This window comes from Phocoena sinus, chromosome 13, assembly GCF_008692025.1.
Source record: "Phocoena sinus isolate mPhoSin1 chromosome 13, mPhoSin1.pri, whole genome shotgun sequence".
Taxonomy (NCBI): Eukaryota; Metazoa; Chordata; class Mammalia; order Artiodactyla; family Phocoenidae; genus Phocoena; species Phocoena sinus.
In genome coordinates this window covers 14,385,356-14,398,219 of record NC_045775.1, presented here as the reverse complement: position 1 = coordinate 14,398,219, position 12,864 = coordinate 14,385,356, and the positions used below count along the sequence as shown (strand labels likewise).

The following is a 12,864-nucleotide window of genomic DNA, read 5'->3' as shown; positions in this document are numbered from 1 at the left end:
GGGAAGTTTTGAAGGGCAGGTGTCTCCCTCACATTCCTTCCCTGGGGTACTCTGGTGATGATTCTGGGTGTATTGTTTTCTCTGGGGCCTCTTTTTCCATTTCCCTCCGCTTCTCACAACAGTCAACAGTTGACCTGCCTCCTAATGTCTACCCGCTAGTCAATTTATCCTTTCATCCATCCATCCACTTCCAGATAGTAAGATATGCAACTATTGAACATCTACTGCATGTTACATATGCTGGTGCTTTGTTGTGTATTTTGCACCAAGAAAGTAGCTCAACTAATCTGCGTGTTATCATGGCAAACCCTGACCTTGGACCCAGCCCCTCCAGAATCCACTGGTACTGCGTTTATTCTTTCATTCAACAACACTCACTAAGCACTTATTATTAGCTAGCTACTGTTCTAGGTAGTGGGGATACAGCAAAAAATAGTGCGATCCAAGGACTGGATTACTGAAATGGGCTTTTGACTGATTCCGTTTTTGCCATCGACCTCCTGCAGTTCACTGTCAGTACAGCCAGAGGTCCTTTAAAACCTAACTTTTGTCATCATTTCTCTGCTCAGAGTCTCCCAATAGCTTCTCATCTCGTTTAGCTGGGGGGTAGTGGTAGAGGTGATGAGAAGAATTTGTATTCTCTCTCTCTGTTTTGAAGGCAGAGCCTATAGGACTCACTGACAGATCAGAAATTGGGTATGAGCTGAAGAGTGAAGTTAAGAACATCTCCATCCTTAGCAAATGGGAAGAGAGAGCTATCCGTTACTGAGCTAGAGAAGAGTGACAGGAGCAGATTTGCAAGTGAAAATTCCAAGTCATGGTTTGGACACGGGAATTTGATGTACCTATTTGACGTTTAAATGGGGAATGAGTATGCAGTTGAATACAGAAGTCTGGATGGAGTTCAAGCTGGAGATACATATTTCTGGAGTCATTAGCATGTAAAGGGCATTTAAAGGCATAAGTCTACGTGAGACTCACAGTATAGAGAAAAGTTCACAGGACTGAGTTCTGGAGCACTCATCATTTAGAAGGTGGGAAGATGAGGAGAGACAGGATGGAGACTGAGTAGGGAAAGGTGAAGAATTTGGAAGGAAACTCAATTTGGAAGTGAGTTGTATCAAGGGAAAATATACTTCAATAAGGAGGGTGGGGTGAGGGCTAAACATTGACTTCTGGAAATCACAGGAGGTCTTGATAAGAGCTGTTTTGGCGGAATAGTGGAGTAAAAAGCCTGACTAAGTTGTGTTCACAAGAGAATAAGAAGAGAGGACATGAGAAAAAGTAATGACAACTCTTAAAATAACTTGAAATATGTCAAGGTATCTCATGATTTTCAAAGGGCTAAACACGAATAAACCTTGAGTAGCTTTGTCGTCGCTGTGTTGTACTAACGTTTCCAAATACCGCATTGGTCTAAAGTGAGGAGCCATCAGGCTGTGAGTATCTCTGAAAAATAGCTGGGAAAGTGCTGAGTCAGCAAAAGGCCGCACCACCTATAGCTTCTCTAGAAGTTACTCAAGGCTTGTCATACAGAGTGACTTAAAGCAATAACAACAGCACCAGCAATAATAGCAACAGCTTGGGCTTCCCTGGTGGCGCAGTGGTTGAGAGTCCGCCAGCCGTTGCAGGGGACACGGGTTCGTGCCCCGGTCCGGGAAGATCCCACGTGCCGCAGAGCGGCTGAGCCACGGCCGCTGAGCCTGCGCGTCCGGAGCCTGTGCTCCGCAACGGGAGAGGCCACAACAGTGAGAGGCCCGCGTACCGCAAAAAATAATAATGATAATAATAGCAACAACTTGTAATAGTACATTAGAGTTCTTACTCTGTGCTGAGCATAATACTAAGTATGTGTCATGGATTGTCTTGTTTAATGCTCACAACCCAGTGAGGTCGGTATTGCTGTTACTTCTCTCTCACAGACTTGGTGGCTTATAGGCAGAGCTGTAGTCCTTTGGAATATTTAGTAAGACCCTGATTTTTATTACTTTTTAAAATATAGGCATTATTTCAAGACTTCGCCAAAGAGCAATGATGTGAAATGATTTTTTCAGAAGCGATGTAGGGAATAAGTAAAGACGGTATTCCTCAAAGACTACTATGTGGATTCCTACTTCATTTCTTACTCACGTCTTTTGGAAATAAAGGTGCCCTTTTTAATGGATGCTGCCCGGCCATTAATAGACAAAGCGTGCCGTCTTCAGGGGCCTTGTGTGACTGTGAAAGCGGCCTGTCCTTCTTGCTCTGGTCCATCTCCTCTCTGATTCCCCCTCTCTGATGCCTGTGCCTCTTCTCGCCCCATGTAGAGTGAGGGATTTGCTTCACTCAGAAGGAAGCAGAGTGCAAAGTGAGGTCACTGGTTCCCTCTAACTCCTAAGACCTTAACTTTCAGAAACATTTCAGAAATGTTTCCTAAACATTTACAAGAAACAAGAGGTATTTTGATAGGCTTATAAACTTTATTTAGTTTTAACAAATACTAAAGTTACTGGTTTACTATACCGATAGGAATTAAATGTTGTGCTATAAAATTAAAGGCCAAAATAGTTCAGATAGCTATGGCTCTAATTAAGATTTCAGTGCATGGTGGAGCGTGGGGAAAGTAACATTGCACAATCTATGGTCTATTTTTTAAAAAACAGTGTAGCTACTCAAGTTCCATTTATTTAAAAGAGCCTTTTATGAAAAACTTAGAGAACATTAGATTCATTAACAGCACTTGTAGGTTTCCATGAACAAATATGAATTGACCATGACCTCCAGAAATTAGGAGTCTGTTTGGAACCTATTAGTGTAGCAGAGTTTTGTACAGTAGCTTTAATCTTTTTCTCCTTGGATACAATTAAGTACTCAGTTTTCCCTTTTTCTTTTTTACTACCTCTTTCTCCTTAGTTTACTTGCACACACAACTACACAATTTCATATTGTATTCCCAAAGTATAATTTTCTCTTTACTCATATTTCAATATATGTTTTTGTTTGCATGATTTTATCCTGCAATAATAATAATATATTTATATTATATTTATGTATTATAATTATATATAAATATATTATTAATACATTGTTTTATATATTAATAATATATCTATATTATATTATTATTAATGGAAATGCATTTGTAGATATTGTGCATTTTCCCCCAGCTTTACCGAGGTATAACTGACAAAGTGTATATATTTAAAGTGTACAGTGTGATGATTTGATATACACATACATTGTGAAATGATTATCACATTCCAGCTAATTAACACATCCATTGCCTCACTTAGTTACGTTTTTGTTTTTTTGCTGTAAGAACACTTAAGATCTACTCTTTTAGCAGATTTCAAGTATGCAATAACTATGGTCATGCTGTACATTAGCTCTCCAGGATTTGTTCATCTTATAACTGAAAGTTTGTACCCTTTGACTAACATCTCCCCATTTACCTACCCCCCAGCCTCTGGTAACCACCATTCTACCCTCTGCTTCTATGAGTTCGACTTTCTTAGATTCCATATATAAGTGAGATCAAACAGTGTTTTTCTTTCTGTGTCTGGCTTATTTCAGTATAATGTATTACAGTTTCATCCATGTTGTTGCAAATGGTAGGATTTCCTTCTTTTTATGGCTGAATAATATTCCATTGTTTGTGTGCGTAGTGTGTATATATATGTGTGTATTGTGCGTATATATATGTATGTTGTCACACACATCACATTTCACACATACCACATTCTTTATCCATTCATCTGTTTATGGACACTTAGACTGTTTGCGTATCTTGGCTGTTGTGAATAATGAATGCTACTGTGTGTTAACACTCCTCCAAATGGTCTTACTTCACAACCCTTACTAACCCCATAGGAACAAATCGGAAGTTAAGTAAGATATTTAAGGAGGATTTTCTTTACTTTCATTCATTTTGAAGTTTTTGGAGATTAAAACAATGAAAAGCATCAAGGAAATAAACAAGCTGTGTGTGATTCTGGTTCCCCATTATGTAATCCTTAAGGAATTTTCAGGGGTTGTTAAGTGTTTGTTATGAAAATTATGAAATACATTTTATTTTAGCACCATTATTTTCTACTCCTCATTCTTTTCTCCTCTTCTTTTCCTTTTCCTCTTCTTCCTCCTCCTCTTCATCATCAGCATCATCATTATTATTTAATTAACTTATTTTAGATACGGCTATCCCACTTTTTAAGATTTACTTAGCAGGCCCCTGACTTCAAAGGGTCTTGGGTGAAAGTCTCTGCAGAGTTGTGAATGTCTTTGCTGTTTCAGCACGTTAGTGTCAGAAGTCTTTTTTGGCCCTTGATATTGATCAAACACATTTTCCACTGCATCTCACAAGCTCCCTCAAGTAAGGCTTACTATTCTGTGTGTGTGTGTGTGTGTGTGTGTGTGTGTGTGCGCGCATGTGTCTCCCTGCCCAATTCCCATTAGGAATGTGGATTTGAATCTCTTCTCTGCTACTTATTAGGTATTTGAACTTGGGTAAATCATTTAATCTTTCTGAGCATCTATTTCCTTATCTATAAAATAGGGATAATAATATCTACCTCATATATTGGTGCTGATCAAATGGGATAAATTTGACAGGAGAAAAGCTCATTGTAAACTGTGAAGTTCTATTTAATATTAATATATAAATTAGTTATAGTAATAATTTAATTGGAAAAAATTAGGGACTAGAGTTGAAGACTAGAGGTTTTTTTTTTTTACCATGACACAGACTATTTTAAGTGGTATGGTATAGTTAGACCACACTTTACATAACCATCTTCTAAATTGGGCAATTAAATTGTTTCATACTATTTGGGCCTGTAAAGAACACTACATTTGCCATGCTTATGCACAAATTATTTATCTCCACTTTTGAATATTGCTTTGGAGTTCGGCTCGAGAAGGCCAGTCACTTTCTCGCAGGGCCGCCATTGCTCTGGTCTTCTGTCTTGTCAACACTGCTGCTCTGCTCTTTGGAGAGTTCCCTTTCCCTTGTGTTCTCTCTGGATCCTAGGAGCGACTTCAGAAAGGCCTGGACAAGAGTGAGGTTGCTAAAGGATGGGCTTTGTGGTGGTTTGTTGGATGCCGAGGCTGGACTAACGATGCCCCTTTGCGCTGGGGGATATTGGTGCTGGGAAAGAGTAGGCTCTGCCTGGAGACAGGGTGGGCACCACAGAGAACAAATAGAGCGAGGGCACATCAGGTCAGGCCCTGGGTGCATGTTCCTGCCTAGAGCCCCTGTTGGGTCCCCAAAGCTCTCCCAGCTGGGCTTTATAGGATTACAACTGAATTCGCAGCTCAGTCTCCGCCAGAGAGAGCAATTCTGTCTGCAGCAACCCCTCACCCTCACGATGTGGTATCCAAAGTGAGGGGCGTGGGGAAAAGCCTCCAGGCTGCTAGCAGCTCTGCCTTTGAGTGAATGGCTTGTGAAATGTTAGAGAAGACCTGAAACCCTCCTCCCTGGGTGGATATCACCTTCTTCCTTTGGATTTTGTGAAGAACCTGATCCTCTTTGCCTGGATGGAGCCAAATAAACGGGCGTCTCCGAGGAGATGGATGGCTCAGCCATAGAAGTCCCCCAGCGACGTCTGGTTTTGATGTGTTGCTGATGGATATGATCATGCTCAGAAAAGGAGATCACTTGTGCCAGTTTGAGAGAAAGGTCATGTTTTTAATTTAACTTAATTTCCCACACCAAAGAGAATTTTCAATAGGATATTCGACTTTTGCACCTTTAATGAGACCAGATGCTCTGGGGCCTGCAGCCATGAAGAGAAAACACACTTTCTAGTTTACACTTCCACTCTGAGCCTTTTCTAAATTGGGCATGTACAGTTCCCTTAAGGGTGCCCCTCCTCACTGGGCTTTCTTTCTTTTCTTTCTTTCTTTCTTTCTTTTCTTTCTTTCTTTTTCTTTCTTTTTCTTCCTTTCTTTTCTTTCTTTCTTTTCTTTCTTTCTTTCTTTTTCTTTCTTTCTTTCCTTTTCTTCCTTTCTTTTCTTTCTTTCTTTTCTTTCTTTCTTTTCTTTCTTTCTTTCTTTCTTTTCTTTCTTTCGTTTTCTTTCTTTTCTTTCTTTCTTTCTCTCTCTCTTTCTTTCTTTCTTTCTTTCTTTCCTTCTTTTTTCCTTCTTTTTCTTTCTTTCTTTCTCACTTTTCCCCTGTTTCCATTTCTCTCTCTCTGTCTTCTTTTTTCTCTTCCCATCCTTCCTTCCTTCCTTCCTCTCTCCCTTCTGCTCCTTCTCCTCCTTAGAGTTATCGTTGATTGAACACTTAACATGGGCTAAGCAATATGCTTAGAGCTTTACAAATATATATTCAATTTCTATTTTACAGATGAAGAAACTGAGACTCCGCAAGGTTAAGTAAGGAGTCTGGAATACATGGTGTAGTAGGATGATAGGCTGAATAACATAGTCATTACAAGCTCGGATACTGAAATTAGATCCTCTGGGTTCAAGTCCAGGCTTGGCTGTTTATTTGTAGTTACTTGGGAAAATTACTTAACCTTTTAACTAAATTTACAAGTTTAAATTGTCTTAAATTTACAAGTTTAATTTTATTTTTAATGATGACAGTTAAACATACAAAAGGGCATATGTATAGTTTATAGGCTAATAAAACAAATACCTGGATACCTTTCAACTAGATTAAGAAATAGAGCATCATCCATACTTTTGAAGTCTTACATGTGTTCCTCCCCTATGCAACCCGCATCCTCACTTAACCTCCAGAGCTAACCATGATCTTGGATTTTACTTTTGTTTTTCTCTACAGGTACTATATATATACACACACACATGCCCCAATCAATAAACAATATATTGATTAGTGTTGCTTGCTTTTGTACTTCATTAAACTGAGAAATACTGTAATGTATTTTTCTTTGACTTGCTTTTTACACTTTTAACTATATTTATGAGATTTAATCATGTAGTTATAGTTCATTTATTTTCAGTCCTAAGTGGAAAGCTGTTATACGACTTCATCTCTATTTAGTCATTCTCTTCTCAGTGGGTATTTGGGTTGTTGCAGCTTTTCGGTATTACAAACAAGTCTGTTATGCACATTATTAGACTTTTTTTTCTGGGGCACATCTGCTGAAGTCTCTTTAGGGAGTAAACCTAAGAATGGGGTGACCAAAGTCATGTATGTTCAACGTTATCCTCAACTGCTTTCTACATTTGTTCTAAAGCCATTTACTGACTCTCAGACTAGAGATTTTCCATTTCTCTACTTCTTCACCAGCTCTTGGTATTGTCAGATTTTAAATCTTTTGCCAATATGGTGAGTTCAAAATATATCTTAATGTTGTTTTAACTAGCAACTTTCATTTCCAATGAAATGGAGCAACTTTACATATATTTATAATTATTTGCATTTTCTCTTAGGTAAAGTGCCTGTTTACGTTTGCTTGTTTATTTGTTTGTGCTTTTTGCCCATTTCTCCTCTTAGTCTCATCTTCCCCATCTAATGGGAGGACTATTCTGGAAGCTCTTTAATAGCCCTTACAGCTCTCTGCTGTGATTCAAAGACTGAGAGTTTGTTGCTGCTAACTCTCTGTTTTCACGTGTTGCACTCTCCTCTTTGAAACATGCTTGTATTGTATGTCTTAGGGATTGATACCAGCTCATGGCCCTGTCTCCTAGGTCAAGGACAGTATAGAATAAGTCTTCTGTAGAATAGCCCAATAAGTCTTCTGTATAATACATTGTGCACTTTAAATATATACAATTTTATTTGTAAAATAAAATTATTTTACATTATAATAATTATACCTCAATAGAGCTGGGGAAAAAAACCAAGAAGGAAAAATGTGATGTAATGGGAAATCAGAAGGTTCAACGTTTGGCCACTTATTAAGCATCAGCATTCCTCTCATATTATCAGAGGCTCAACTCAGTATAAAATTGCCAAGTGGCTGGGATGAGAACTTTTGCATCATAGGTGAATAATAGAGAATATTGCCTGATTGGGTGGCAGGTGGTGGTAGTTATAGAAGTCTCTTGAAAGCATGTTGCCTTCCTGGAGTTCCCATCTGACATCAGGTCCATGGTGTGGAGTGTCTTGCCTCTGCCTCTTGTAGGCCTTGGAACAGAGCTCAGGATCAGAGCAGAAAATTGGGCCCAGTCTTCAGATGACTGGATTATTGAACTCTCTGTCCCGAGGAGGGATGTAAATGCACTGAAAATGGTGGCAGTACTTGTGAGGGTACCTGGCTTTCCTAAGGAAGTTATAAGAGATGGTTAAAATGACTTGGGAACTAGTAGCCTCTATTTTATTTCCACAGGGCTGAGCAGCATGGAGCTGGGATGGGCAGGGAGTGTGTGTCAGTTGGCTGAAGACAGTGAACTAGAATGTTTGAAGAGCATGCACAGGTTTTGTTAACTTCATTGTTTAAAAACCCTGAAGGTTTTGTTGAATCCTGTCAAATCTGGAAATAGAAGGGTTTGGAGGCCTAGGGCATTTCTCAAGCAGCTTGCTTACCTGTCTACTATGCATTTTTCTTAACAAAGTTATATTAGTCTGGGTTCTCCAGAGAAGCAGAACCAATAGGATGTGTGTGTGTGTGTGTGTGTGTGTGTGTGTGTGTATTTACATATAAAAAGAGATTTATTATAGGTAATTGGCTTAAGTGATTATGGAGGCTGAGAAGTCCCAAGATTTGCAGTCTGCAAGCTGGAGACCCAGGAGAACTGATGGTTTAAGTTCTGAGTCTGAGTCTGAAAGCAGCGGAAGATACTGATATTCTAGCTCAGAGCCGGGCAGAGAGAGAGAATTATGTCTTACTCTGCCTTTTTTTTCTGTTCAGGTCTTCAACAGATTGGACGAGACTCAGCCACATTGGGGAGGGCCATATGCTTTACTCAGCCTACCAATTCAACTGTTAATCTTCTCCAGAAATATCCAGAAATACCCTTATAGATATATCTAGAATAATGTTTAACCAAATATCTGGGTGCCCTGTAATGCAATCAAGCTGACATGTAAAATTAAACATCACAAAAACGTTCCAACATTTAAAAGCAGGAAAAAGTGAAAATCCATGGTTCGCAGCAGTCAGATGGTAGTGAAGGTTGTGTGGGTGTTGTGTAAATTGTGACCGAGGCCTTGTTGGCCAATTTTCCCAACCACACAGTGATAGTTTACCCTCTAATTGGTGAGAGGTCTTTGCATAACTTTATATATTAACAATGTCTAATGTTTTAGGAAAATATCCTCACGCATAATCTCTGTGATTTTCCAAGACTTTCTATCAATTCTTCCCTTTGCTGGTTCTTAACTGCTACTCGCAAATGCTACACCACTTCTACCACTGAATGTCATGACCCTTTGCTACACTGCACTGGCAAGTCTGTCCTTTTTGCCTTTCTTCCCTGACCCCATGGAAAAATCAGGTTGAGTTGTTTTGGGGAATTTATTGGCCCAGAATTGGTTTTCGGTTTTGTCTGTATGCTAGATCATTGCTTCTTAACGTACCACCTGGCAAGCTCTTAATACACGGACTCCTGGGCCCTATTCCCAGATGACAGATCAGGCGCAGGGGTCATAGAATTGACATTTCTAGCAAGATACCAGGTAATGCTATTGCTGCTAGTTTGAGGACCTTAATTATGGTGGCGCTCTTCCAGATGGTACTTGCAAAGCCAGCAAATTGTTTACATATAGTGTAATGCACGATAGCCGTTTCATCGGTGTCTTTTGGTTTCCAAATACATCATTTTTTCTGATTTGAATCATTTTTCATCATTGGTTACTTCTCACTAAGTCGTTGACTCTTTGAAGACCATGTCTCACTCAGATTTTGATCCATCGTAAAGTCAGTTTATACCACGCTCAACAAGTATATGTTGATTGAATTGAAAGAGAAGGAAGAAATGATCAGTTGATGGAAGCCCACAGCACGCAGGGCTCCAGGCTCACCCCTCACACGCTTATACTGCACTTCCTCCAGACCCTGGAAATTGTGGTCTCTCTCACTTCCTGTAGCAACTCACTGGCAGCCCCGAGACCACCCTGCCTCAGGCTGAGAAGTGAGAAATTCTGAAAGCATCGAACACGGTAAATTTTCACAGCAGTTCAGCTGGAAGCTGTTGGGCACAGATGTTTCTGTAATTGTGATATGCTGGGAACATTCTCCGGGCTCCAGGCACGCAGGGCCTCAGCTTCGTTCTTCCACCTGGGTGCCCCAGTAGGCGAGTCTCACTGTATTGAGGCCGTAATGGGAACCAGGTGGCAGCAGGTATCTGCCTTAAAAGAGCTGAGCAAGACTCATGTCCCAATCTTAGTCACTCGTTCCTCGGGGAGCTGGCTTTGGTGATGGCAGACCTCTCTGCTCACTGCAAAGTGGGGTGGTTCTCAGCCCCTTGTCCAAGATGGAAGTGGAATCTCATGTTTGCTGTTGGGTGGAGCCCCAGAGGCCTTCCAGCTGCTCTTTGATAGGCTGTAAGAAAAGAATCAGGAAAAGGCTTTGATGGCATGAAGGAATATGACGCTTCCAAATGATCACTTCCATCATTTTAAAATCCACAGAAGGATTTTGAAACTTGTGACATATTCCTTCCAAACTGAATTTGCTTTTAGCATATAGTGTTCCTGCTTTTAATTAAAGATAGCTCTCATTTGCTTCAGGTTCTTCCTGCTTGTGGAAACATGAAGAAGGCTATGAATAACACAGGGGAAACATCTGCCCCTGCTTGAAATGTACCCAGCAAAACTGACAAAGGTTCAATGAACTGGGAGCATTCTTCACGATTGTTTCCAGGTGGGATAACTTTAACCTCCTCATACTGTAGCCAAAGGTGTAAAGAGGACAGGGGATGAAGGATGTAGAACTGGAGACCTAGGAAGAGGAAACAGACATTTCTTGGGAAGACCACGTGCAGTAGTTAGCTTCCTGCCCCGGTAACTCAGGCTAAGTGACTATCCTTGTGCTTACAGCTGTCAGTGTTGCTATGTAACAAATGTTCTTCCGTTTCTTTTCACAAGACACTTTCTTAACACAGCTGTTGAAAGATGTGTTTTTATAAACCCTCGTATAACCTTTATGTCTTAATTTATCACATTATCTATACAACTGTTAAAAAAAAAAAGTTTACCCTAAACAGTATTCTCAAATCTTCTAAGAACCAAGAGGAGTATTTACTTCCAGTTCTAACTTTTATGTAGAACATGTTCCATATTAAAATAGAGTTAGATCTTTCTTCTTGGTTCCCATTATTCACCATGTTGTTATTTCTTTAAAAAAGTACCTTGCTCGGCTTTTTAAATCTATAGCCTCCATATAGCTAAAACAAACAAACAAAAAAAATTCCAAGCAGGAATATCTGCTGTAACCGTAGCTCAGTGAGGTAATTGGTAAGATAAAATTAAAAGAAGCTTCTGTAAAAAGAAAAAAACAAATTAGAAGCAATAGGAAAGTTCAACAAGTTTGCTGTCAGATCAGCTTACATATATATAACATTATTTTTCATCAGCAATAATCAACTAAAAACATAGTAAGAAAAGAAGGTAACCTTCATAATATCAATAAAACCTATAAGGTATCTAGGAGTTAACTTAAGAGTACACAAGATTTCTATGGGAAAATGTTAAATTTTATTGGAGTACATGGAAGATGGTTTATTTAAATGGAGAGACATTCCTTGTTCTTATATGGAATGAGTCAATCTTATCAAGCTCTTTCTACCCAAATTAATTTACAAATTCAATACAATTTCATTTAAAATTCCAGTGAGATATCTTGAAGGACTTGATAAAAATATTCTAAAAATATATGGAAGGATTAAGATCCACGAATAGCTAAGTGAATTTTAAAAAAATAAAAAGAGGGAATATTTTTCTTGCCAGCTATTAAGACATGTTACAAAGAGTGATATTTGTGTAAGTCTCATGCTCTGCTGGGGTAGTGTAGACTGGCGCAGACATTCTGGAGGGCAATTTGGCAGTATTTGGAAGTATACTCATACTCTATGATTCAGCACAAAAGTGCTCACATAGGTCCATAGGCAAACTGAATAAGGGTGGACATTGCAGTGCTGTTTGTGGTCGAAGGCATTGGATGCGAGCCAGTGTCCATCCCTTGGGGAGTGGATCCTTAAAATGTGGGGCAGCATCTTATGGGGTACTGTGCTATAAGTCAGAAGCAATGGACTACATATGATGGGCCTTAAAATATAGTGCATAATTAAAAATCAGGAAATAGAATGAGATTACACAAAGCAATGCATATTTTATAGGGACAGAGAGAAACAAAAAGATGTGGATTAAACACACGAGAATGATTAGGGTTAGGGTTAGCATTAGAAGGGCAGTGAGTCAGAAATAGGCTTTAAAGGGGAAAAACAATAAAAGGAGAGGGTGTACAGAATAATGACGATAATGTGCCCTAAACTGAGAAGCATGATTCATTTAAAAGTTTCAATCTTAAAAAATGAAGAAGGAAAAAGTAAAAAAGTTTCCATTTAAAGATGCCAACTTCTCTGCTTTTCTGTCTTTCTAGGTGATATCAAGAAAACAGTTTGGAGCAGATCTTATTCTTTTCAGAAAAAACAACGCAATAAAAAACAACTTTTGAGGTACGACTTTACGTAAATGTAAGGCCAACCTCATGGCTTCACCAAGTCAGTCTCTCCCAGAACTGGTGGATAAGGCTAGGAGCTCCTTCCCTTAACCAGCCGCTTCTGTCCAGGGAACAATAGCTGAGCATGTGAGGGGAAAGCAGAGACCTTGGGAAGTCAGGCTGGGGACATCCTTGGCCAAACCGAATTCTTGAGTACGTTATGTGGGGTTGTTTCTCTGGAAGAAAATGCTACTGTTAGCATAGGGGTCCGGACCAGGAAGAGTGTTATCACCTCTGTGTACCCAAATATATCTAC

General features: G+C 39.5%; 1 long non-coding RNA gene across 2 annotated transcripts in view; it reads left to right on the top strand.

Annotated features, from left to right (window-relative positions):
* The first annotated feature begins 10,671 nt into the window (after positions 1–10,671).
* The window catches only part of LOC116764596, a 52,819-nt gene continuing 50,626 nt past the window's right edge, over positions 10,672–12,864 (top strand). For both annotated transcript variants that reach the window (XR_004352941.1, XR_004352942.1), the window contains exons 1-2: positions 10,672–10,751; positions 12,489–12,564. This is a non-coding gene — a long non-coding RNA (uncharacterized LOC116764596). The remainder of the gene's footprint in view (positions 10,752–12,488; positions 12,565–12,864) is intronic.